Below are 27,035 nucleotides of genomic sequence, written 5' to 3' on the forward strand. Positions count from 1 at the left end.
TAGCTTATAGTAAGTTGGAGGTAAATTTTTATAAAGTTAACTATTTACATGTGAAAATTTTGACCAAGTGTCATTATTGACTTCTTTGTAAATTGCATCTCTTTGCTGTTCATTATCTTCTCTCTCTACAGTGTGTTTTGTTTCCTGAGTTTGGTTTTCTGCATGTTCTTGTGTCTCTGATGGTGCTTCGTAATTGATATTTTGTGTATCGTTTTCTAGTTCTAGTTGTAGGGAATTTGTCACTCCTTATGCTGATTCTTCAGGCACTAATTTAGGCGCTTTTCTTAGCATAATAGGTTTACTCACTAAGTCACATTCTACATTTCGCTTGATTGCTCGAAAAATTAAAATTATAAAACACATGTCAGTGGAAATTGTGTAACTCTCTTTCACTGTGTAATTGGTAATACTATATATATATATATATATATATATATATATATATATATATATATATATATATATATATATATATATATTGTTACATAGCCTATGGTTTCATCATCCTTTGTATAATTCTAACGTACAGTATGCTGCATGTTTGATCACGATTCGCCTCGTGGCTTCCATAGTGACCAGGCTTGCGTGTTCTACCTCACTCCCCCCTTCTCCCCCTTATAGTAGAGTAAGTCGTTCTTTCTGTTGTTCAGAGCAGGAGTGTCAACTCTTCGTCCTCTGTGCCCTCATTTGTGCGTCCTTCTTGCAAGTTGAATCAAGCTCTACCGGCCCCCTATATAATGAGCTCAGTCTCTGCATTAGTTGCCACTTAGATCTACTCCTCATTTTGTTCAGATCTTTGTCCTCCCCTGTATAGTGTATTATTATTTTTGTGAGTGCTCAGGAAGTCTCCAGCCATCTAGCTGCTGTGTAGTTTGAGTATGGGTGTTGTTATCATTTTTCTTGTACTGTGTGGCCTAGGGCGTTGATTCGTGGGCCTGGTGGGATTTTTGTGATTCGTGTGGAGTTTTTGATATCAGCCAATATTAATAATATTTTGTATCTATAATAATATATCTTGCTTTAGCTGAGCATTATCCGGTTTTCTCATTTATTAGGGCTGACTTAGATAAATTTGCTCTTGCTAAATTCATGTTAATAGAGGCTATTGCAGTTAACCATTTATGTAACCTGTTTTGCCATTACATTATCCTTATGACTCCTGAATGTTTAGTTGTTAGTTTGAGCATTAAACTTTAACTTGTAATTTTACCTAACTCTTTTGTTTTGAACCTGGAACTTTGCGGAACAGTAGTGATTTTAGTATTCTCACTTGAAGTGTCCATTATCTCTCTCTGTTCCGTAACATCAATTTGGTGACCTCTTATCAGGATATTCAGGATATTATCTTAAGGATATTACTTGATATTTTGTGACTATGATTTATTCATGATGTCTACTATTACTACTCTTGATGAAGCCAAAGATTTTTTGTCAAATGTGCAAACAATGTTGGATGTAGAAAACAGAACAAAGAATGAACTTCAGCTTGTTGCTCAACAATTGGGAATTGCTGTTCGCTCTCATCATTCTAAAAATCAAATTATTGACATGATTAATAAAAGCTTGTTAAATGTAACTCCTCCTGATGAGCAAACGCAGATTGAAATAGCTAAGTTACAGCTAGCCCTGCAGGAGGCTCGTGCTAAGGAGGCTGAGTCTCAGGCTCGTATTCAGGAGGTACAGGGACTAATTGAAATTGCTAGGATTCAGGCAGACCATGAGTATCGCATGAAACAAAGTGGAACTGGATCATCTAGCTCTGATGATTTTGACGTGGCTAAAAATGTTAAACTTGTCCCTCCTTTTAATGAATCTGATTTAACAAAGTATTTTCAATTGTTTGAGAGGGTAGCTACAGGTTTTAATTGGCCCAAAAAGTATTGGCCAGTACTCCTACAGAGTGTTCTCACCGGTAAAGCTCAAGTAACTTATGCATCTTTGCCTCAGGATCAATCTGATAATTATGATGTAGTTAAGAGCTTGATTCTTAAGGCCTATGAGCTTGTTCCTGAAGCCTATAGAGTAAAATTTAGGACAACTTATAAGCAAGATAAGCAATCCCATGTTGAGTATGCAAAAATAAAAAAAGATCTGTTAGAGCAATGGTTAAATTCTAAGAATGTAAATTCTGATTTTGATAAATTTAAGCAGATGATTTTGCTGGAGGACTTCAAAAGGTGTATTAATAAAGATGTAAGCCTATATCTTGATGAGAAAAGAATAGATAACTTGTCTGATGCTGCAGTTTTAGCTGATGAATATGTTCTCACTCACAAGAGATATTCTAAAGAAAAAAGGAAAGCTGAGAGTAAGTACATTGCCTCTACTCAGAGTACAGGTAACAGGAAAGAGAATAAAGAAGATGTTTCTCAGGAAGTAAATAACAGCTCCACCTCTAGATTTCAGAAAAGTAAATGTACTTATTGCAGTAAGCTTGGTTATACTACAGAGAAATGTTTCAGGAGACAGCGTGACGTGAACAAAAAGGAGTCTTTAAATATTCAGTCAATTGGTCTAGTGTTCACCATTGAGAGTTCCCAGAATTCTTTAACCGAGTTAACTGAACCTGCTTTGAGGGGTAAATTAAATTCTCATGATGAAGCTCCTCTTTTGAGCAGTAACGTGGGTGACACTTTCAAGAGTTCATGTGCTAATTTCCTGTCTGATGGTTTTGTCAGTCCTCTGGACAATAATGACAGGAAATCAGTTAAAATATATCGTGATACAGGATCTTGCCAATCCCTTATGCTGACCAGTGTTCTAGGCTCTAATGTTAATTCCTCTGATGAAACTGTAATCTTACAAGGTGTAGGGAATAATTACTTCTCTGTCCCTCTGTGCAGAGTGAATTTAGAGTCTGGTTTTGTTAATGGTTCCGTTATGGTCGGGTTGGTTGAGACACTCCCAATGTCAGGTGTGACTTTCTTACTTGGAAATTATATTGGTGGAAGTCAAGTGTGTCCAGCTCCTCAGTTGTCTAGTGAACCAGTCACTGCGACCCAGGATTGTGATATCCCTGATGTGTTCTCCGCATGTGCTGTCACTAGGGCTAAGTCTAAAGTTACTGGTGACTTAGAGGATAATGATGATGATGATGTTATCCTAGCTGACACTTTTCTTGCTAATTTGGACCACTCACCAGATGAGGCAGTACCCCGTAGTGTTGATAATTTGTCTCGTCAAGAGTTGGTTGAGTTGCAGGTTGCTGACCCTGAGTTGAAAGGTCTAGCTAACTCTGCTTGCAGTGAGGAAGAGTCAGCTGGTGCTTCTACTTGTTATTATATAAAGTCAGGAGTACTTATGAGAAAGTGGAGACCCCCAACAGCATCAGCCGACTGTGAATGGGAGGTTGTACATCAAGTTGTCATCCCTCGTGTTTGTAGGCAGGATATCATTAGAGTGGCTCATGATTCCAGTTTGGCAGGACACCTTGGAGTGAGGAAGACTGTGGCACGCATTTTGAAACACTTCTACTGGCCAGGTATCTTCAGAGATGTTTCCTGGTATTGTAAGTCTTGTCACACCTGTCAAGTTGTGGGGAAGTGTAATCAGACCGAAAAGGTTGCACCTCTAGTTCCCATTCCTCCTTTTGAGGCGCCATTCACCCGTATGTTGGTGGATATTGTGGGCCCTCTTCCTAAGACTTCTTCAGGATTTTCTTATGTGTTGACCCTGATTGATATGGCTACTCGTTATCCTGGAGCCATTCCACTTAGAAATATCTCAGCAAAGAATGTGGTTAAGGAAATGCTGGGGTTCTTCACCAAATTTGGTCTGCCCAAGGAGGTACAGTCAGACCGGGGAAGTAATTTCATGTCAAATGTTTTCAAGCAGTCTCTGAAAGAGTTGGGCATCACCCAGATCACGTCTTCAGCTTACCATCCCCAGACCCAAGGAGCGTTGGAGAGATATCATCAAACACTCAAATCGATGCTCAGGAAATACTGTTTGGAACATCAGAAAGACTAGGATAAAGGTCTTCCATTCGTTGTATTTGCCGTAAGAGAATCTCCAAATGAATCACTGGGCTTCTCACCCTTTGAACTACTGTTTGGCCATGAAGTAAGAGGACCCCTTAAGCTACTCAAGGAATGCTGGCTGTCGGAGGAAGATGACGTCAACCTGCTGGAGTGTGTGATGAAGTTCGGGGAATGGCTGTCCACTGCTTTACAGGTGGCGAGAGAGAATTTAGGAGCTGCTCAGGAGAAGATGAAGACTTGGTATGATAAGAAGTCCAGGTTACGCCACTTTCAGCCAGGAGATCAGGTTTTGATTCTGCTACCGGTGCATGGGCAACCTCTTCAAGCCAAGTTTAGTGGTCCTTATTTCGTGGAGAAAAAACTCAGTGATGTCAACTATGTCATCGTCACACCAGATCGTAGAAAGAACAAGCAACTTTGTCACATCAATATGCTAAAGTTGTATCACAGGCAGGACGAAAATAAACCAGTCTGCACTGTAGCTGTTCCACCCGAGTCTGCAAGTGAAGTTCTCCCATGCAGTATGAGCCTGAGTGATAGTTTGGGGAAGAATCCTGATATCATGAATGATCTCCAGACTAAGCTTCCTCATCTACCTCCCGAGGAAAGGCAGGAGTTTTCGGCATTACTGCAGGAGTACCCGCAAGTGTTCCGTGCCACTCCAGGAAGAACCACTGTGTTGATGCATGATGTCGATTTTGGAGATGCAAAGCCAATTAAACTGCCTCCTTACCGTGTGAACCCAGTGAAAGTTCCTCTCATCCAGAAGGAGCTTGGCTACCTGTTGGACCACAAGATGATTGAGCCCTGTCAGAGCGAGTGGAGTTCTCCTGTACTTTCTAGTCCCTAAGCCAGGTGGGTCACAGCGGCTTTGCATCGACTACAGACGTGTTAATCAGATAACCAAAACAGACACTTACCCTCTCCTTCGCGTGGAAGATTCCATAGACAAGATCAGAAAGGCTAGGTACATAAGTAAGTTTGATTTGTTAAAGGGATACTGGCAAGTACCTATGACTGAACGTGCTAGGGAGATCTCATGTTTTGTAACACTAGGATAGCCTTTTGCATGTTCTGTAATGCCACATGGTATGAAGAATGCACCAGCCACTTTTCAGAAGCTCATCAATGTTGTAACAGAGGGTTTGGCAGGGTGTGTTGTTTTTATTGATGATGTATTAACCTTCAGTGACAACTGGAAAGATCACCTATGCCATGTCAGTAAATTTTTTGAGCGTTTGGTTCAGGCTAATCTTGTAGTTAATTATTTTATCAAAGTGTGAGTTTGGTCAAGCTAAAGTTCAGTACCTTGGGTACGTAATTGGTGATGGACACGTTGCACCACCAGCAGCTAAGGTTCAGGTTATAAGTGATCTTCCCAGACGTAAAAGTAGGAAAGAGCTACAAAGATTTTTGGGAATGGTAGGTTATTACAGGATATTTATTCTTAACTTTTCAATTCTTGTATCACCACTTACAGACCTACTGAAAAAGGGAGTTAAATTTGTCTGGACCGATAACTGTGAATCCTCTTTCAGTAAACTTAAAGCTATCCTATTAAGTCAGCTGGTGCTCGCTACTCCAAATTTTGCTAAGCCTTTTAAGATGGCTGTTGACGCAAGTGATACAGGAGCTGGGGCTGTTTTGCTGCAAGAGGATGATCAGGGTATTGAACACCCTGTATCTTATTACAGTAAGAAGTTCACTCCACCTCAAAAGAACTACTCCACTATTGAGAAAGAGCTTTTGGCCTTGATTTTGGGTTTACAGCATTTTTCATTTTATTTGTGTTCTGGTTTTGACCCCATAGTCATTTATACCGATCATAACCCACTGAAATTCCTTAGTAAGTTTAAAGATAAAAATCAGAGATTGACAAGATGGAGTATACTTCTTCAGGAGTATTCATTAGACATACAACATGTCAAGGGGAAAGAAAATGTTATTGCAGATTGCTTATCTAGACTTTAGACAGATTGTTTTAGAGTAATAAGAAATTTCCTTTGTAAATTTCTTTTTCTTTGTGGGGAGGTGTTACATAGCCTATGATTTCATCATCCTTTGTTTGATCATTATTCGTCTCGTGGCTTCCATAGTGACCAGGCTTGCGTGTTCTACCTCACTCCCCCCTTCTCCCCCTTATAGTAGAGTAAGTCGTTCTTTCTGTTGTTCAGAGCAGGAGTGTCAACTCTTCGTCCTCTGTGCCCTCATTTGTGCGTCCTTCTTGCAAGTTGAATCAAGCTCTACCGGCCCCCTATATAATGAGCTCAGTCTCTGCATTAGTTGCCACTTAGATCTACTCCTCATTTTGTTCAGATCTTTGTCCTCCCCTGTATAGTGTATTATTATTTTTGTGAGTGCTCAGGAAGTCTCCAGCCATCTAGCTGCTGTGTAGTTTGAGTATGGGTGTTGTTACCATTTTTCTTGTACTGTGTGGCCTAGGGCGTTGATTCGTGGGCCTGGTGGGATTTTTGTGATTCGTGTGGAGTTTTTGATATCAGCCAATATTAATAATATTTTGTATCTGTAATAATATATCTTGCTTTAGCTGAGCATTATCCGGTTTTCTCATTTATTAGGGCTGACTTAGATAAATTTGCTCTTGCTAAATTCATGTTAATAGAGGCTATTGCAGTTAACCATTTATGTAACCTGTTTTGCCATTACATTATCCTTATGACTCCTGAATGTTTAGTTGTTAGTTTGAGCATTAAACTTTAACTTGTAATTTTACCTAACTCTTTTGTTTTGCACCTGGAACTTTACGGGACAGTAGTGATTTTAGTATTCTCACTTGAAGTGTTTATTATCTCTCTCTGTTCCGTAACAATATATATATATATATATATATATATATATATATATATATATATATATATATATATATATATATATATATATATATATATATATATATATATGGAGCCTCTGTGGTACAGTGGTAAAGTGTGCGTTTTCGTACAATGAAGAACGAGGGTTTGCACCCTGCCAGGGTAATAAACTTTGGGAGCGTTCTTCAGGCCACGTACTGGATTGGCGAACACAAGGGGTGCTATGGATGAACCAGTGTCGCATACTGTAAAGTATGCTTGCACCCAGACGGCTTGCACGGTCCGATTACACTTGATTCACAGACTACACACACACATCCAAAGCCATTCCAACACAACAATTACACTTACAAGAACTTTTCATCCAACATACAATCTCTATCAGACAGCCTAAGCCACTCGGCAGAGATACATTGGCTGTATTGTCCCCACTTCGGTCGAGATAGGCCGGTCCTGCATTGGACACTCAAACGGCTGATGAGATGAGATGAGAGAGAGAGAGAGAGAGAGAGAGAGAGAGAGAGAGAGAGAGAATTGTTTGGTTCGTTAACTAAGTGTTAGTATATTATGGACAGTAATGTAAGTGATGAAGTGTTGACTAATACAATCTTGGTTAGAATAAATCAATTCACTAGAACAGTAGTGGAGATAAAGTCGTGGTGTGAGATGTGGTGAGGGAGGTGTTGATATTCAAGACTGTTGATCCAGCTCAACACGTCAGTATCGTTCGGTCATTACATTCGAGGTCAAGACACTCGCGCTCCTCTTCTGATGATGGAGATGATGGTGGTGGGAAAAAGTGGTGGGAGTCGTGGTGGGGTGGTGGAGTAGGATGGTGGAGGTCAGCTGTGCTGTGCTTTACTCAGATATCACACGCTTCACTCACCTCCTTTGTTTGCTTCTTCTTCTTCTTCTCAACTTGTATGTTTGATTCTCCTTACTTGTTAGATTAACTTTCAGGCTTGTAGAGTTGTCGATAGACTTAGTTTATCGTTGCCATTGTTTCTCGCAAATCGTGGAGTTGTGGTTGAGGTAGTTAGGAGCGATTAGGGGCGAAGTTAAGCTGCGTCGATGCTCCGCCAGCTCTGCCTCTCTATTTTGCTTGTAGTTTGATGATTGTTGGTTGTAGAGGAGTGTAGAGTGTTTTTATTGTACTTTGCTCGTTGATTGTTGATTGAGACATTAATCGGCTTTCTTTACTGCTGTCACCAATATCGCTAAGCGTAATTTATCATCGTTGGTTTGTTGTTACCGCTTGCCACCAATCTCGATAGTGTGGTCGTAGGTACTTGTAGATTATGGATCGCCGAAGCACTGCCAGAATAAAGTCGAGAGTAGAAGTATGGCTCGAATTTGTCGCTGCTTATTAAATGGTGGGTCGTCGGCTAGAGTGAATAGGTAGGTCTCTCTCTCTCTCTCTCTCTCTCTCTCTCTCTCTCTCTTTTTCACTTTCCTCTTTTGTGTATAAGCAAGGTGAGTTAGAGCACTCTTGGTTAAGTAGTTTATTGTACAGTTATAACGAATAGTGATTTACGGCATAAAGTAGCGTGATGGCAGAGCCTCCTAGCTGACCCTCGTTTTATCGGGCCTTCTCTCCAACCCCTTCTGACCTGAAGGGAATCTCTCCAACATTATATACAGCTTGGAAAGGATGTGTGTGTGTGTGTGTGTGTGTGTGTGTGTGTGTGTGTGTGTGTGTGTGTGTGTGTGTGTGTGTGTGTGTGTGTGTGTGTGTGATGTATTTGTCTGGTAGATTTCAATTCCCGTGGACTGACTGACTGGAGCAGGTTACCCCACGTGTTTGAATACGTTATGAAATTCTTGGTCGTCTGGACTACATAGTGATTGTTTGAGATACATCATATGTTAAGCATTCTTGATGGTCTGAGACAAGAAGTTTGTAGATATACATTGTGTGGATTGACATTCCTAGTGAGAAGCTGTGTATGTCTCCAGCAGACACTACATCCTGTACATTGTTTTATGAGATATATGCTAGTGCCTATATAATGCCTACATATGTAGGCATTATATAGGCACTAGCATATATCTCATAACACATTATACAGGATGTAGTGTCTGCTGGAGACATTCACAGCTTCTCACTAGGAATGTCAATCCACACAATGTATATCTACAATCTTGTTGTCTCAGACCATCAAGAATGCTTAACATATGATGTATCTCAAACGATCTCTTTGTAGTCCAGACGACCAAGAATTTCATGACGTGTTCAAACACATGGAGTAACGAGTTCTAGTCAGTTAGGGCACGTGAATGGAAATCTAGCAGACACTACATCCTGTACATTGTGTTATGAGGTACATAATAGGGCCTATATAATGCCTACAATCAGACCAAATGTGGGAGAACATCTCTTCGGGGCCATGTCACCATTTATTCATTCACAATTTCTCTCCAGTCATCCCTATGACATTCAGCCCCTCTTCCTTGCCTTACAGACATCCCTCTCGCATCTAATGCTCTCTTCACTCTGTCCATTCATCCTATTTGTGGTCCTCCTTTCAGCATTACACCTTATACATCTGATCCAGTTATCTTTTTCACTAATTGCTCTTCATCCATTCTCCCCATATGCCCAAACCATCGCAACACCCTCTGCTCAACTCGTTCAGCCATCTCCTGCATAAGTCCAGTTCTCCTTGGCACATCATCACTTCTCACTTGATCCATGTGAATCGGTAGAGAGGCGGCCTGCAGTCCTGATGGACCCAGGTTCGAATCCCGGCTGGGGCAGGGAACAGTTGGATTTGAATTTCATTAAAAGCAGACTTTCCTGATCTACCAGATGACCCGCCGACATGTCGTAAAAATACCCCCGATAATACCAATACACCCGTCCTGTATGAGACAGCCTTAGCATGTATTCAATATGGACGGTGGGTGTTAGCGCCGAAGTGGTGACATGTGGAGGTGTAGGAGGACTACTGGGCCTTGGGATAGGCTACTGCCCCCGAGATATAAGCCCTGAAGCCTTTGCCCAGAGTTGGACACATAAAAAAAAAAAAAAAAAAAAAAAAAAAAAACTCTTCCTCATTGCTACACTCATATTCCATGTTTCAGCCCCATTTAATGCAGTCAGTGCCACTACGCCCTCATACAGCCTTCTCTCTACATACATTCTAAGCGAGCGACACTTAAACAATTTTTTCATTCCTCTCAGCATCTTTCTTACTTCATTCATTCTACACTTCACCTCAACATCTATTCTTCCATCCACAGCAACATATGACCCTAAATACTTAAAACACTTAACCTCCTCAAGTAACTCACCATGCAGAACTACATTCATCCTCCTACCATCTACCAACCTCATACACTTCATCATTTTACATTTATTCTTATTTATTCTCACTTTCTTCCTTTCACACACCCTTCCAAACTCTTCTACCGACTGTCTCAAACTCTCCTCCAAATTAGCCACCAGAGCAGTATCAATCCTGATCTTTCACTGCATTTCAGTAATCTTTCAGCTTCTCCTGATACTCTATCACTCTATATTTTTTCTCCAACTCACTTTCAAAACCTCCCTGCCCACCCAACTCTCCTAGCTCTCTTCCATCTCATACCTACTCCCAGCTTTCCGTTCACCAGGCAGTGGTCAGACATACAGTACCTCCACCCTCCCCTCTCAAAACTATCACATCCAACAATCTTCCTCTTACATTCCTGGACACAACCACATAGTCCATCAGTGCTTTATCAACAACCCTTTCACCTTCCTGCCTCACCCATGCATGTATACTTATAAATATTTTTCTTCTCAAACAAGGCATTTCCAGTCACCCTCTTTCATTCAACACACATCCCTATCATTCATTCCCCATTATCATTTCCTCCAGGCACACCATGCATACCAACTACACCTTCAACTGCTACATTTCCCACTCTAGCATTCAGATCTCCCATCATTACCACATTCGCATTTGCTCCGAAACTCTGCATCAACATCGTTCCAGAAAGACGTTTTCACTTCTTCATCCCTTCCACTACCAGCTCCATATGCACTCACAAATACCCACAACCCATGTCCAAATTTCTTTTTCACCCACATCAATCTCGATGACACCTCCTTCCATTCAAACACACACTGCTGCACTTCCGGGCTCACTAACAAGACCATTCCTTCTTCTTTTCCTCTTCCTCTATCAACACATGACATCCTTCCAGTCACACATCCAGACTTAGATTCATCTTTCCCTTTCATATTTGTTTCACCCAGAGCTAACTCATCCAACTTTCTTCTCACAAACGTTCTCCCAATCTCTTCCCTATTAGCTTCAATCATACTACATCAACGTACATTCATAGAAGCAGTCCTCAGCGTCAAGGGTTAGCTCAGTCCCCCCTTCCCTATCTATGCCCTGTCTCATTGTAAGAGCTACAAATACAGAGGAGGGGGTCCCTAGTCCCCTGACCCCATCCCTTTTAGTCGCCGTTTACGACACGCAGGAAATACTGTGGCAGAATTTTACCTAACACAACATAGCCGCAGAGTGGTACTACCACCCTATAGTACGGCCAGATTGTGTCGCCTCCACCACTGGAGGGGGTGGGGGTACACAATCTACGTTCGAAAAATGTTACCGCTACAGCTTGATTACGCTTCAGCCCCTTGTGCAACAAAGATTCGCCTAAGTTATATCCCAGAGTTTACGTAAGAAGATAATGTGTAGTTTGTTTGCCCACCATATTTTGCCCACTTCCTCGACCTTCTTACCCCTCCTTTCACCTTTGCACTTCCATTTATGACATCTCATTCGTTAAAGACTTTTTTTGAAATGCAAACGAGTCGGGTGGAAGCACTACAGCCCCTATCTCATTCTGGCACTCATAGCTAGTTGTCACCCACCTTGTTGATTCACCTTTGTTCAAAACCGGTCTGTCAGCCACTACATCCATTTATCTGTTCATTCAGTCATTTACTCTAACACTATTGTTTCTCTCCACCTTCATCTATTCTAAAATCTAATAATCCATTTTTTGCTTCACCGATGTCTCTTGAGTATTCCAGTCAACCAGCAATCATTTCATGGCAGTCACCCCTCCTTATCCATTCATTCAACCACGCATCCCTTTACAGAACCCGTCTATAATAACTTTGCCATCCACTTTGCCCATCAGTCTATGTAATCATCCATCATTTTTCTCCATTCACTTTTCTCCCCTCGCCATCATCCACCGACTTTTCCTCTATCTGCCCTTGTCTCGTACATATTTTTTCCCCTTCGACTTCTCACTACCTTCCACACACCCATCTAACGTCTTTCCATTTATCCTCGTATGTTCATCCAGGTTTACATTCACCTCTGCCTATCCGCTAATGCAACCACGCACTTCTTCCGTAGTCAACGTCTCATGCATTTACTTAAGCATCGTGGGTCAAAATAATATAAATAAAGAGAGAGAGAGAGAGAGAGAGAGAGAGAGAGAGAGATCTACATACATGTACACCTCCACTCCTCTCACTTATAACTTTCTGAGAAAAAATTATAATTTATTTCACTCTAAAAGTGGCCCATTATCTGTTAAACTTTAGCTCGACTAACCACTGGTAAACCACTTTCCCTTTGTAGAGTTCTGTACCGTCTACACATTGACCTGTTCTTTTATTAACCAGCTATATGTGATTCACTCTATCTGTGCTTTTGTTAATCCGTTATCCACCTACACACCTATTTTCCGCTTCACTCAACCAACGTCCCTTTTTTCTCTTCATCCATGTCTCATCCCCACCACGTATACACTTCATCTGCTTGCCTTTATCTCCATATTTCTTCCTCTCCATTCATCTCCCTTTATCCTTTCTCTTTTTCTCTCCATCTAGCCAACTGTATTCACTCCCTCTTGCTTTTCATTCAACTCTTTTCATCAACTCTCTTTCTCATAATTCACTTGCCTTCTTCCCTCCCTCGTCCTTTCCATCAACCTTGTTAAATCTCCACCTCTCTTTCTTCTCCATCTAAATCTCTTCATCCCCTCCTCCCGTCTCAACACACTTTTTTCTCTGTCCATCTCTTGGCTATATGCCGTTCATCATCTTCTCTTCCTACACTTTCAACATTTACCTAAAACAGCATCCCCCTCTTCTTAGTATTTATATTCCTAATATTACCAGGAACTCGCCGTTTTGCATAAAGGAGGTAGGATAGAAACTGGTTTAACCTCTCCTTTCAGCCATGTAACGAATAAATAATTCACTCATCTAACTAATAATGTTGTTAACGAGTATTTGTACACACGAAAATAACATTACTACCCGTACTCCACTCCCATCCGTTTTTATGTTCCTCTTTCATCCTAGCCAGCCATATCTTCTTTCCGTTCACCTCTTCATATACTATCTAGGTATTCATGTTGTCTCTCAGTCCACATATCTTCTTTTGCTTCAGACCCATCAACCTACCTGTCCATCTTTCCAATCTGTCATTCATATTTTCTTTTTAATACCGCTTTATCTCCTTCAGTCAACCAGTCACGTCATCCCTCCATCCACCTGTCTGTTCAGTTACACACCCCTCGCCAATGCTCTGTCCATCCTTCCATTGAACCACGAATATTTTCCTTGCAAGAACCAGCTCAATAGCCCACGTTTTCTTCCATCCACCTGTTCCTCACTTCACTCATTCTCCCAGCCTCTCACTTCCATCCACCTCTCTCATCATGTTAGCGTTCTCCCTCTCCTGTACCTCCTCAGTTCACGTATCTCATCTCATTCCAGCTCCATATTTACCTTTCTTATGCTAACATAACCTTGCCAATTTGCTGAGAGGTAAGATTGAAACAGCTTTTGTTCTCCATGATCCCACCTCCTATTCCATCACACAAACTACTACTACTACTACTACTGCTACTACTACCACTACTACTACTACTACTACTACTACTACTGCGGCTACTGCCGCCAAACTTATCCCTACCACTTCTCCGATGTTGGATAAAATTAACTGGCTGTAAGAAATATAAATCGTTACCTATTTACTTATTGTGTAGCCACAAAAAGGAAGCTTCGCCGTAACTTTTTATGGTATTGATTGTCTTTGTGGTTATGCAAATGCTGGTTCTGTGTTCACTGTTATGGTATACTCACTTCACATAATACAGTATGTCTGATAAATGTGTTATTTAAATGTATACAGCCTTCAAAATTCACTAAACAAAATATAAGAGAAACATTTTTGTTGTTGTTTGTATGATTATACGACAATTAGCTATAACATATATGGTTTTTGAGATCTACTGATCATAAGGTATGAAATTTTGGCATCATAAACTGTGACCTTTACAAGTAGTTGAAGGCATTCATATGTGGAACATGTACTTGGATTAACGTAAGGTAGCTTCTTGTATAATAACAAAAAAAATCTAAAGACAAAGGTGTGGAAGAAATAAATGAAACAAGGGTACATTTTACATTTGTCTCAACAACTGGCTAACTGTATGCTTAACTGTCACCATATTCCTTTCAGATAATAAGAGGGACCACAGGTATAAACTGTATCTGTAAAGTTACAGCTTTACAGCATTTGTGGTTTGCTCTAAAGCGCTTTACAAAGAAAATACTAAACAAATTTTAATTTGGTACTTTCCACTAGGCTAAATGGTCAAATATTCAACCAAAACACTCAGCAAACTTTTTTGTTATAGGATTTTGAACCAAATGGCTATAACTGGGAGTAGACTGCAGCACCAGTCGAGCAGGGCAGTACTCCCAAGGTGGATGGAAAGCTGATGACAGGGAGACTTAGAGCTCCCTTTTCATCAGCCTTCGGGACTAGTTCCTGACCATCCCCATTTGCTGAACTTTTCAGTGTCTCAGTAACACAGAGAGTAGGCCTGCATGCTCTCCAATACAACTTTATCAACACCAAACTACATGCACAGTACACACTACACTTCCTTATCCAAAATTCCTAACAAATTATGGTGTCACAATTTATAGTCTCGGAGTCCCCAGGGGGAGGGGACCATAAATGCCCTCACCTTCCACCCCTCTCCCAGTGATGACTCGAGCTGACTGGAACCACTGTCTGACTCACTTCTTCATTTCTGCAACATTCACAGCCTTTCCTCTAGAGTTCGCTCTGTTGAGCACCACTTCTCCTCCTCTAAACCTCACCTTTTCCTTACTGAGACTCAACTGTCTGAGACAACTGACAGCAAACCCTTTTCTGTATCCTCCTACTTTCTCTATTCTCATTTCAAACCCAAAGGTGGCTGTTGTGTATGTATACGCAACGACTTATCTTGCTCTCGTGTTCCTGAACTCGATTCATCTGAATTCTCTACACTCTGGCTTCGGCTTTCCTGTCATTCTCTGTTTAAAAATATCTTTGCTGTTTACTTATCCGCTAATTCTACTGACTATCAGAAATTCTTTGACTATCTTATTTCTACGATGGAACACATTCTATCCATTTCTCCTTTCTCTGAAATCTCCATTCTAGGAGACTTCAATGCTCACCACCACCTTTGGCTCTCCTCTCCTTTCACTGATCCACCTGGTGAACAAGCCTACATCTTTTCTATCCTTAATGACCTAGATCAGCTTGTACAGCATCCTACCTGTATTCCTGACCGCCTTGGAGAGAGTTCCAATACACTTGACCTCTTTCTTACAACTAATCCTTCTGCTTATGCTGTCAATCTTTCCTCTCTGTTGGGCTCCTCCAGTCACAACCTCATTACCTTAACCAGTCCTATTGCTCCCGTGCGGCCTGTGGACCCTCCAAAGAAACGTCAACTGTGAAACTTTGGAGTTCCAGACTGGGAGGTCCTCAGGCAGTACTTCTTTGATTTTCCATGGAATGAGTATTGCTTCCGTGGCCGTGAGCCATCTGAGTGTGCCTTGCACAATACGGAGGTTATTCTTTCGGGCATGGAAGCATACATTCCTTTCTCATATCCTCTGACTAATGCAAGAAAGCCTTGGTTTAATCGTGCTTGTTCTAATGCTGTCTGCAACAAGGAGAGGGCCTATAAAAGGTACCATGGCCAACCCACCTGTGGGAAATATTTTCTCCCACAGCAGTTGCGCTCTCTACTTTTATCATAGTTGCCCTTGGTTAAAAGCAGAAAACTAGAGACCGTTGTTAATAGTTCAAGCGGTTTTTATAACCCAGAAAGTACGTTCTATTTAATAATTCTTGTTATTGATAAATTAAATGCTACTGCGTTTAACCTTTATGGACAACTATATATTGTAAATACATGTAATTATATGGAATTATCCACTGACCTAACCTGTGTCTTCGCGTAATGTGACGTGGCGAGGATGGAAAGATCTTCGTGTAAAAGCAGATGTGGAATTAAGATATTTACACAGTTAAAGGGAATATTTGGTTTAACTTTAGTTTAATTAAAACTAAGATTAATTTGTTAGATTCACCCTGTACATATCATGATGCAATCTAACTGTATTTAGTACTGTAATTAATTAATACTTGGCAACCCACAATTCTATGAGGAACTGGGGCCTGCCGCGTTCACACACTCTGCTGGTAGTCATAGTCAAGCTAGCACGTTGTACAGAACCACGTAAAGGATGCTTGATTGCTCAAGCAACTTCAGCTAAACAGCCCCATCGTCATCGGTTATTGAGCATTCCCTCTTCACTAGCTAAGTAACCTTTACGAATTGGCCAACTCAAGGGGGGATTAGCTAAGAAATAGAAGATAAATAATTGCATAAGGTGAGTTAAGGTAGTTACGATTCACCTAACCCTATGAGACTTGTTTGAATTTACTGAAGGACAATCTTAGGGAAGAGTAACGACCTACGAGTTGTTTAGCAGGAAATACTATAAATATTTTTCACATTTTGGTGCCCAGAGTGAGGGCCCCGATTTGCTAACCAGAACCATTAAATATTATTCACATTTTTGGTGCCACGAGTGAGGAAAGCCGATGTGTGCCGAGGCACTGAATGTGTTTAAAGTTGCTTTTGTTGGGCACAGTTTACTACCACGTTCGGTTGAAGTGGAAGACGTGGACGTACGTGTCTATCGAGCTCCGGGAGGAAAGGCAAGCTCTTTCTCTGAAGATGAAAGGCTGAATGCCTTATTAGATTGGGAGCATGACCATACTGTCCTATTCCTTGGAGGAAATGATATCCATGAGGAAGTGGAGGTCAATGAAGTAGTGGAGAATATTTTAACAGTGGTAGGAGCCATAGAGGGTTCTTGTATTTCCTCAGTAGCCATAACTTTCCTCGAGCCAAGGAACCTGCCATATGACTCTCCAGTTTGTTATGGAACATACAAATTAATTAGCAGAGCTGTGAACAGGAAGTTGCAACGGATCAGGAAGGGGAGAGATTTCATACATTTTAACGCCAAACCCTTCCAAGCAATGTTGAAAGCTGATGGTATACATTGGAACCGTCATGGTAGGGCAGCGGTTCTGCAGATATTTATAAATTATATAGAACATAGGAAAGGAAAGTTCTATGCTGTACAAGCTATAGGCGGGCCTATGGAGTATTGAAGTATTAATTCTGAGCTCGGGGAATATGGGTGTTTTGGCAATTGAGTGTGGGGATGAAATAGAACCCTAGAGGTTTAATAACCCTGGGGGATAGGTTGAAATTATAGACCTAATCCCTACACTCCTCAAAATTAAATGAATAATTAGCTGAGCTGTAATGAATATTTCGAAATTGAGAGGGGGATAAATGCAACCTTAGAGGTTTAATAACCCAGGGGGATAGTTTGCACAAAGAGGACCTAATCCCTACCGTCTTCAAAATTTAAAATAATCAGATCATTACTAAGTTGGGGTAAATTTGTTGTTGTAATTCATAATTAAAATATTAAATTAGAATTCAGTCAGCATGGCTGTTTCTTTATTGCAAAGATCTTCTCGTAGTAAGGCAGGATGGGTAACTAGAGCCATAAATGGTTGTAAACAGTCGTTGGACGAAATACCTCTGCCCAAGAAGAAAATAAATAGTCTCCTAAATATCCTGAAAGATCGATGGAATAAGTATGAAGAGAGTTACATAACTTTAGAAGAGACTATAGTAAAGGCAAAGGATAAGGAACTCTTAGAGTCAAAAACTACGAAGTTTGGAGACAAATTAGAAGAATACTTAACTGTAGTAAAGACACTAGAGTCAAAATTAGCTGACACTGCTGCGGAAACACAAGTTGTGGCACAGCAGAGTAGAGCTGTGTTACCACAAATACAGCTTCTGGAGTTTGATGGGGAGCAGAACTGGAAATCCTTCTGGGACCAGTTCAAATATTTGGTACACGATAGAACAGATCTCCCTAAAGTCAGCAAACTTACGTATCTGTTAGGACAGGTCAAAGGAACACCATATCAACTGATAAAAGAACTACCAGTAGAAGAAAATAATTATGAGGTGGCCTTGACCATCCTTAGACAAAACTACGAAGACAGGGAGCAAGTTATTTCTCAGTTACTGAAGGCTCTAAAAGAATTACCCAAGCCTAGACACGATTTTGATTCCTTGCAAAACTTTAGGATTGCACTAGGTTGTAATTTAAAGGCCTTAGGTACTTACGAAGATATTAAGACTTCAGATTGGGTGCTTTCAAGAATTGTGTCCTTAAAGCTTCCACCGAAAACAAAGGATGCTTTGTATGGTAGGTACCAGAAGGATAATTTCTCCTGCGAAGAGACTGAGGAAGGCTTGATGCAACTCTGTAAACATTTGCAAGGAACAGTAAAACCTAGTGAGGTAAAACAGAAGACTGAAATAAAGAAAAAAACCCACTAACCAACTGGTTGGGAAAGCTAAGTCAGAGAAGACTTAGTATGTGCCTAAAGAAGAGATAGGTACTTTCCTTAGCTCCTTAAAGGCTGAGGATAAAGTATTAAAGCCAAGGAATAGACATGCTGAGAATATTAAGGAAGTAAAACCTTCCATGGTAAAAGACAGGAAAGTATGTGTATTTTTGTGGTGAGCAACATTCCAGTGAATCTTGTCAACAGTACCCTGATTATGCTTCTAGAGTAGGAAAGCTTCAGGAACTGGGATGTTGTATAATCTGTATGAACTCTGAATATACTGCCGCGGACTGTAAGACTAAATTAAATCTTTTTGTTTTAAATGCAAAAAAGATCATCATAGTGCTTTATGCCCTAGGATGAAAATTGAGGTTCCTAAACCTGCAAGCGTCAATATGACAGTTGCAAAAGGGAATGCTCCATTAGTAATGCCAGCTGCAGTACCAATAGCAGATGTGAAGGTATTGACTGAGAAGAGAAATCTATTAGTATGTACCCTGTTTGATACGGGTGCTCAGAAAACCTTCATTTCTGCAGACATTGTGAAGAAATTAAAGTTACCAGTTATCGGCAAGGTAAATCTAGCCATTACAGGATTCTTAACAACTAGGAAGGCTCAGTCTTTTGATTTAGTTAGACCTGTAATACAATTAGGCAGATATAAATGCCGTATAACAGCAGCTGTGCTTGATACTATGGAGACAAGTATATACATAAAGGGATTGAAGGAAACCTCTGATCATCTACAAAGCTCAGGGATAAAGTTGGCTAAACTGAATGTGGAATCAGATACTGTGGGTCCCATAAAAATGATAATTGGTTCTAATTATTGTGGAAGATTCCTACATATTACTTTCAAAAGGAATAAAGTACAGTTGTTCAAGAGTCCAGGAGGGAACCTTATTATGGGTCAGTTGCCTTTTCCAAAACAAGTTAAAGGAGAGGCCAAACTAGTAGACTCAGTCTTTGTTACCCCCACACAGTCATTGATGGTAGCTAGAATAGGTGTACAATTAGAACCTACTCATATAAATAACTTGTTGGATGAAAATATTGAACCTGTACACAAATTGTGGGACCTAGACAGTGTAGGTATACACTCTGAGGAACCAACCCAAGAAGATAAAATAACCTTAGATTTGTATAATCAGTCTGTGGAATTTAAGGATGGACAGTGTTGGGTAGGATTACCATGAAAACTAAACCATTCTGAGTTGCCAACAAATTACCAAGCAGCTAAGGCTCAGTTAAATTCTCTTCTAAGAAAGTTGAGAGATAAACCAGAACATCTGATCCTATATGATAATATTATAAAGGATCAATTGAAGAATAAATTGATAGAAGAGGTAGAATTCCCTGTTAACCACAAAGAAGGACACTACTTACCGCATCATGTTGTAAGCAAGGATTCAGTAACTATTCCCATAAGGATAGTATTCAATTGTAGTAGTAACGCGTCCAAGGGACCAGCTAGCTTGAACGATTGCCTATACTCTGGACCTACACTAACAGAGAGGTTAGGGAATGTGTTATTAAGATTTAGAGAGAAACCTTATGTTTACACAGCAGACATTAGTAAGGCTTTTCTCAGAATAAGACTGAGAGAGGAGGATAGGAAATTTACAAAATTCCTCTGGCCTCATGATCCTCAAATTGAGGATAGTCCATTGAAAACTTATCGTTTCCGATCGGTGTTCTTTGGCTCTTGTGCTAGTCCTTTCCTTCTTTGCAACACTTTAAAGCATCATTTTGAAAATGCCAAATGCCCAGAAATAGGGCAGGCTTTTTATATGGATAATTTGCAAGGTGTTGCTGATACAGAGTCGAAAGCTTTGAAGGCTTATGAAGTAGCCAATTCCAAATGTGGGAAGGCAAATTTGCCATTACAGAGCTGGAATACAAATTCACCACTTTTGAGGAATAAAATACAAGAGGACTATCCAGATTCTAACATTCCCAAAACTCAAAATGTGTTAGGTCTTAACTGGGATACAACAGATGATGTAATAAGTTTGAAACCAATTAAGTTCTTTGATGTAGCTCTCACCAAGAGATCCTTATTAAGTCAGGTTTCCAAGCTATTTGACCCATTAGGGTTGGCCAGTCCCATAGTTATTAGGGGCAAATGTTTAGTACAGGAGGCTTGGCGAGAAAAGTTAGACTGGGACACTGAATTAGGTGAGACTTATGTGGAACAATGGGAACAGATTAGAAAAGAGTTTGAAACCACATCAAGCATATGTATTCCCAGGAAAATAAACAATAATGAGAAGTCACACTTACACATATTTTGTGATGCTTCTCGAAGGGCCTATGGAGCAGTCGCTTATTTGCGAAACAGGAGAGGATAGTAAGATTATAATGTCCAAGGCCAGAGTTGCGCCAATTAAAGGAAGAACCTTACCTCAGATGGAATTGGCTTCCATAGAAGTAGGAGCTAAATTGGCCAGGTATATTACCACTACTCTTGATACTCAGTTTGAGGATATTTACATATGGACTGACAGTGAGACTTGTCTTTACTGGATAGGAAAGGAAGACAGTAAAATTCCTTTCGTCCGTAATAGAGTGAAGACTATTAAAGAGCTGTCTTCCAAATTTAATTTCATGCATGTATCCTCCAAACAAAATCCAGCTGATCTGCTCTCGAGAGGTTCGACCGTAAAGAGACTGATCAAAGATAATTTGTGGTTTAAAGGTCCTAAATGGTTACTCATTAAGGATTGGCCTGAACAGAAACAGTATAGTATTGCTGAGGTTAGTGTAGTGAACTTGGATCCAGTAGAACCTGAGCCAGAAGTAATGGACATCAGCCGATTCTCGTCAATAAGACAACTTCTAAATACTACTAAATTGGTTGTTGAATTTTTGAATAAGAAGGTGGGGTTTCAGAAATTAGATCCCCTAGAATACTGGCTGAAAAGAGTACAAAGAAATTCTTACCGGGAAGTATATAAACTTTTAGGCCAAGACACTGGGAAAGGGAATAAGCTGATGAAGAATTTAGGCTTGTTCTTAGACGGAAAAGGTCTGATAAGATGTCGAGGCCGATTGGTAAAGGCTGACTTGCCCATCCAAACCAAACATCCCATTTATTACCCAAGAGCGGATGCTTTGTACAACTTATTATAAAAGAAGCCCATGATCCCACTCTCCATGGAGGTGTACCGCAGACCTTAGCCCAAATTCGGGAAAGGTACTGGATTCCTAAGGGTAAACAGGTTATTAAAAAATTTCTCAAAAACTGCATCATTTGTAGGAGGTATGAGCAGCGACCTTATAACTACCCAGGACCACCAGCCCTACCGAAGGATAGGGTGAACATAAGTCAGCCTTTCCATATAACAGGAGTGGACTACACAGGGGCTATAACTGTTACGGGTGAGGAAACTCCCCATAAAGTTTACAATTGTTTATTTACTTGTGCCTACACAAGGGCAGTCCATCTAGAATTAGCGGAAGACCTAAGCTCAGAGACATTCCTCAATGTCTTTCGCAGATTTGCCGCGAGAAGGTCTTGTCCTGGCAAGTTAATAAGCGACAACACTAATTTCGTTGGAGCAGCACCCTTAATGTTGAACGTAATGAACGACCCAAAGGTTAAGTTGGCGCTGGGAATCCGAAATTGTATTTGGCAGTTCACAGCCCCAAGAGCTCCATGGCAAAATGGATTTACCGAAAGAATGATTGGTATTGTCAAGAACTGCCTGAGGAAAACATTACATAGAACTAAGATCATGAGAGAAGAATTAAGTACAGTAATAACTGAAATTGAAACCAGGATTAATAATAGACCCCTGACTTATCAAGATGACACTAGCATCTCGCTAGAGGCCTTAACACCGGCTCATATGTTATATGGCAGGAAGCTCCATCCGATGCCTTGTGTGGATATCCAGGAAGAAGTTGATGATCCTAACATAGAAAATAATGATTTAGGACAACATCTGCGGGAGAGATATCAACGTCTGAAAGGGGTGTTGGATACTTGGAATAGACATTGGAGCGAGGAGTATCTTTTGAGCCTACGCGACAGATTTTATGGAGCTCAGGCTGCCAGCAACAAATCAGTTATTAACATAGATGTAGTCTTAGTGAAGACCGAACAGCCAAGATCCCAGTGGCCATTAGCTAAAGTGATCTTCACACACCCAGATTCTGAGGGGGTGCTGAGACTCGTAAAAATAAAATGTAGGGGACATACCAGTTTAAAAACTATTGATAAACTGGTACCCCTTGAGTAAGCAGCCACTCCGGATCCAGGGGATGGTGAAGATCAAACGGGTCAAGAGGCACGACCTAGAGGGGCCACAGCACAGGGTTCTCAAGGTCTATTGAGGGAACTCTTGGCTAAGGGTCAAAACTGTGGGAAATATTTTCCCCCAGAGCAGTTGCGCTCTCTACTTTTATCATAGTTGCCCTTGGTTAAAAGCAGAGGAAAACTAGAGACCGTTGTTAATAGTTCAAGCGGTTTTTATAACCCAGAAAGTACATTCTATTTAATAATTCTTGTTATTGATAAATTAAATGCTACTGCGTTTAACCCTCGTGGACAACTATATATTGTAAATACATGTAATTATATGGAATTTTCCATTGACCTAACCTGTGTCTGCGCGTTGGGTGACGTGGCGAGGATGGAAAGATCTTCGGGTAAAAGCAGACGTGGAATTAAGATATTTACACAGTTAAAGGGAATATTTGGTTTAACTTTAGTTTTATTAAAACTAAGATTAATTTGTTAGATTCGCCCTGTACATATCATGATGCAGTCTAACTGTATTTAGTACTGTAATTAATTAATAGTTGGCAACCCACAATTCTATGAGGAACTGGGGCCTGCCGCATTCGCGCACTCTGCTCGTAGTCATAGTCAAGCTAGCACGTTGTACAGAAGCACGTAAAGGACACTTGATTGCTCAAGCAACTTCAACTAAGCAGCCCCATCGTCATTGGTTATTGAGCATTCCCTCTTCACTAGCTATGTAACCTTTACGAATTGGCCAATTCAAGGGGGGATTAGCTAAGAAGTAGAAGAGAAATAATTGCTGTAGGTGAGTTAAGGTAGTTACGATTAACCTAACCCTATGAGACTTGTTTGAATTTACTTAAGGACAACCCTAGGGAAGAGTAACGACCTACGAGTTGTTTATTAGGAAGTACTATAAATAATTTTCACATTTTCGTGCCCAGAGTGAGGGCCCCGATTTGTTTACCAGAACCATTAAATATTGTTCACACCACCCCTGAATCTCATATTTTACGTTTCTGCCTGGAATCGTACTAAGTCTGTTCTTCGCTTTGCTAAAAATAATTTCATCCGTAATAAATGCTCTCAACTCTCCAACTTGAATTCTTCCCGCTCCTTCTGGCACCTTGCCAAAAACCTTTCTAACAACATTGCCTCATCATCCTTCCCTCCTCTTTTCTACTCTGATGGTTCTGTAGCTATTTCCTCTACTGATAAAGCAGATCTCTTCACTCAGACTTTCTCCTCCAATTCCACCTTAGACGAATCCAGTGCTGTTCCTCCATCACTCCCCCCCTCTGACTTCCTCATGGCTGACATTAAAATTTCTTCAGCTGATGTATTTTCTGCCATCACAGGCCACAGTACTAACAAGGCATATGGACCTGATGGAGTCCCTCCTGTTGTCCTCAAGAACTGTGCTTCTGTACTTACACCCTGCCTAGGTAAACTCTTTCATCTTTGTCTGTCAACTTGTACCTTTCCTTCTTGCTGGAAGTTTGCTCTCATTCAGCCAGTCCCAAAGAAAGGTGACCACTTCCAACCCTCTATCATCTAATTGCTTTAACATCCTGTGTCTCAAAAGTTTTCGAGTCAGTTCTTAATAGAAAAAGTTCAAAGCATTTTGCCTATCATAACCTTCTTTCTGATCGTCAGTATGGGTTCCGTCAGGGGCACTCCATTGGCGATCTTCTCACCCACGTTTCAGACTCCTGGTCATCCTTCTTTCGGGACTTTGACGAAAGCTTTGCCATTGGACTTGACATCTCAAAGGCTTTTGATCGAGTCTGGCATAAATCTTTAATTTCCAAACTGCCCTCTTACGGTTTCCATCCTTCTATCTGTGCCTTCATCTCTAGCTTCCTTTCTGATCATTCTATAGCCGCTGCTGTAGATGGCCATCGTTCTTCTCCTAGATCTATCACCACTGGTGTTCCTCAGGGCTCTGTCCTATCACGAACTCTCTTCCTTTTATTTATCAGTGATCTTCTAAGCTGTACATCTAACCCTATCCACTCTTACGCTGATGACTCCACCCTCACCTTTCCATTCGGTTCCCGCAACATCCATCTCAGCAGTTACTTCAACAAACAAGGGATGAGGCTATGGCACACCTAATGTCTGACTTGGCTTGTATCCCTGATTGGGGTAAAAATAATCTTGTTGTTTTTAATGCATCAAAGACTCAGTTCTTACACCTATCAACCCGACAAAATCTTCCACAGATGTATCTACTAATGTTTAGCTTAATCCTGCATCATCCTTGAACATGCTTGGGGTTTCATTCACTCGGGACTTATCTTGGAAAGATCATGTTACATCTCTTGTAAAATCTGCTTCCAAGAGATTAGGTGTGCTAAGCCGACTCCGTTCCTTCTTTACCCTTGCACAATTGTTGACTCTATACACGGGTTTTATCTGCCCTTGTGTAGAGTACAACTTTCATGTGTGAGGAGGCTCCCCACATGCAGCTCTTCTCAGTAGGGTGGAATCAAAGGCTTTTCGTCTCATTAACTCTCCTCCTCTTACTGGCTTCCTTCAACCTCTGTCTCTTCGCTGCACTGCTGCATCTTTATCTCTTTTCTATCACTGCTTCAATGGTCACTGCTCCTCTGAACTGTCTGTTTGCATTCTTCCACCTCTACGACGGGCCCGTAGCACCCGTCTAGCAACAATCTCTCATCCCTTTTCTGTCCAGCTCTCTAATGCAAGAGTTAACTGTTACTCCCAGTCCTTCATTTATGCAACAGGTCAACTCTGGAACTGTCTCCCTCTTTCTGTATTTCCTGCTAACTATGATCTCCAGTCCTTCAAATGCAGTGTGTCCGGGCATCTCGAAATGATCGGATCTTGAATTTTGCTCTCTTTTGTATTTGGTTTTTCTCTTGGAAGGAACAGTTATTGTGGGCCTGTGGCTTTTGGTTCCTTCTTCCTTGGCTTAAAAAAAAATAATAATTAGTTTCTCAGGTATTTCAATAATTTCAACTGTGCATTTTTTGCACCAAAAATGAGTACCGGTATATGACGTTCAATATAGGCCAAGGTCATTTATATTTAGCACAAGTATATGGGTTACCCTGTTAGGACTCCATATTATAATTACAAATCATAATAGACAGATAGATAAATAGATAGATAGAGAGACAGATAGAAGCAGGGAGTCAGATGATGAGAAGGTATTGTGTCTGCGAGAATCGAGCAATGCTAAACATGCTTACACATTCTTAACTCAAGGAATGCTTTATAGGCACACGACAGCGCCTAGTGACCATACACACACATACACACATACTCACACACAGGCTTCTAGAACTTTCCACTCACAAGGAACACACGTGATACGTCTCCTGTTTCACCAGAATTTAGGAAAGAGAGGGCAGAAAGAAGCTAGCCATACAACAGACAGGTCGCAGGGAGAAGGGCTTAGCAACTTGAGAGAGAGACAGAGAGAGCGAGACAGAGAGATAGCTAGCGGGACTCTACTTTATACTCCGCTCTGTGTGAGAGACTTTGTTAATATTTCCAAGACAAATAAAAATAGTCCTATACTATTCTTTACCTCTCCTGTCACTACATGACAAATGGGAAAGAAGATTATCTACTTACAAGCTACTCAAATATAACAACCGCTCGCCCACAAGTCTAATATATATAAAACTCCACTACAAGTAACTACAAAGTCTTTTATGACATTTGGTGGCAGCGAACTATACGAACCTCGTCTACGAATCAACAGTGAATTCTTACAAAATATCAAGATTGAAAACAAGAATACCTCTCACAACCAACAACTTACAACCAGCTCCTGACAGTTCTCTCCAACCAGCCCCCTCCGTCTCCACGATCATCACGCTGATTTAGAAGTGATCACACGACGCCTTGCAAGTAGTTTAACAAAATATTGATACGATCTTGCAATTCCTACGACGAACCAACGAACTACAGCCATCTACAATCAACTACAAGTAAGAACTCTACGAGTCGTCTGTATAATCTTCTACACGCACCTACAGGTAGCGGCAGTCTTCATCCCACAACGAGTAAATCACAAGAGAAAAGGACCGAGAAGACATCGACAAAGAAAAACGGTACAAACAAACGAAGAGTGAGACACGACTCATAACTCATCTTACTCACTCGTCTTCACTCAAGTTACTCATCGCTACTCATTCACTCACCACAGCTACCAGTGTGGGAAGTC

This window comes from Coenobita brevimanus, chromosome 109, assembly GCF_032717465.1.
Source record: "Coenobita brevimanus isolate Jiangsu-jjx chromosome 109, ASM3271746v2, whole genome shotgun sequence".
NCBI lineage: Eukaryota > Metazoa > Arthropoda > Malacostraca > Decapoda > Coenobitidae > Coenobita > Coenobita brevimanus.